This window comes from Scyliorhinus torazame, chromosome 2, assembly GCF_047496885.1.
Source record: "Scyliorhinus torazame isolate Kashiwa2021f chromosome 2, sScyTor2.1, whole genome shotgun sequence".
Taxonomy (NCBI): Eukaryota; Metazoa; Chordata; class Chondrichthyes; order Carcharhiniformes; family Scyliorhinidae; genus Scyliorhinus; species Scyliorhinus torazame.
In genome coordinates, this window is record NC_092708.1 from 297242636 (window position 1) to 297244655 (window position 2020).

The following is a 2020-nucleotide window of genomic DNA, read 5'->3' on the forward strand; positions in this document are numbered from 1 at the left end:
TCAAGTCTGGCATGATTTTTTTGAAACAAGTCCAGATATCTCTGAAATTTGATTTGCGCGAAATCCAATTTGTTTGCAGTGGTCACGTTGATTTCTGGCAAATTCTTCTGGAACAAGAAGACAGAGAATAGCAACGTGGGCAGAAAATCCAGGGAGCATTGAGAAACACAAAGAGATCACGGGTTGGATTCTCCATTCCGAGATTAAGGACTGGATTCTCCGATTTTCCGTCTAAGTGCTGACGCCGGTGTGGGAACAGTGGCGTTTTAAGATGGCTAAATTGGCGCCAAACCCTCACTGATTCTGGGACCGGTGAGGGGCTAGCTGCGGCGGCAGGTAAACATCCCGGCTCCCGCACCACAAATGGCCGTCACCAGGTCTGCGCATGCGCACGGCAACGACCTACAACGGTCGCGCCGTATAACATGGCGCCAGCCGCGCACGGACCCGGCCTGCCAGATCGTGTACCACTGTACCCTCACCACCCCTGGACCAATCCCCACCTGTCCCCCCAGCACCCGTCGAAGCCCCCCCCCGGCCTGCAGAATGGTTTCCCCCCCCCTCAACTGGCCGCCACGTGAGGTTGCCGAAAACTCAGAGCACAAGCATCCACGCTGTCAGGAACTCGCCCCATCGGGGCGAAGCATCAGGGAAGGGCCTTCTGGTGACGTCCTGAGGCCGTCCCAACGGCATGCAGTGTACTCCCCTATTATGCCATTTTGGAGGGGGCGGAGAATCCGAAAACAGGCACTGCCCCCGATTTCAGCATCAAAAGGGATTCTCCGCCCGATCGCCAATTACAATATTGGCGTCGGGCAATGGGGAATCCTGCCCTGAGTGTTTACACCGGGACAGAATTTGCGGATTTCCACGACAACAAAACTAGTGCCGCACATGGACCAATTCAGTATTGATACGTGGCTAGCACCGCCGCCAGTGGAACACATCGATTACAATGAGAAACGGTGTGGAATATGCCGGATTCGCGATTGACACGCAGGAGACTGTTATGGGCCAGGGCTTAGAAACTCCAAAGTGTATTATGAAGTTCACCTGATGTACAACCTTTATGTTGAATTTGGCTAGGATGAGCACAAAAGCCTTCGCTTCAGGTGTGACTCATCAGACTTCCGAGGCGCTTTAATCAAAACAAAGTTTATTCTAAGAATATAGTTGACATAAACACAGCTACAGTGATCTATGTATATAACACTTAATGAATTCCCCCTCCGCTGTTCCAATTTAATAACAAAATCCAATAAACCCAAAACCCTTTCAAGGGCATGGCTCAGCACACTGTATTCTCACTTGACTGGGAGAGGTCCTTTCCCTGAGATTCTGATCCAGTTTCAACCAGCAGTTTCAAACTCCTTCCGGAAAGCAACTTTATCTTTAAAATTACTACGGCACACCCAATGTGCTTTTCACTGGAACAGCTTTTAAAATGAAAACAGAGAAAAGCAGGGAAAACACTTCTTTCTCCTTCTGCAGTCCAAAGCAACAAAATGAAAACTGAAACCAAAAAAAACCCTCTCACCTGACAGCTACAGCCCAGCTCCACCCACAAACTGACATCACTGAAGCCGTGCTACAAGTTACATGAAAAGAGACCAAACCTTTCTTAAAGGGTCACTCACATGACATCTCCGTCCAAGAAAAAAAAATAAACCATCAACTTCAAAGATGGTTTCATTTTTCACTTGCACATTCCTAACACTTGACAATATACATGCATTTTAAAACATCAAAACAGGCAAATATTTACGATAATACAGTCCATTTTTGTTCTTTGTCTTCTACCATAGAACCTGTTTCTCTTCATCACATTCGTGCCAAAGCATCGGCTATGTCGTTTTCACATCCTGTCATAGATATAAGTTTTAAATTAAATGGTTGTAATAATAAACTCCATCGAAACAGTCTGGAATTTTTATTCTTGAATTTCTCCAAAAACGTCAATGGATTATGGTCAGTATATATAATTGTTTCAGACGAATTGCTGGTAACATAAATGTTAAAA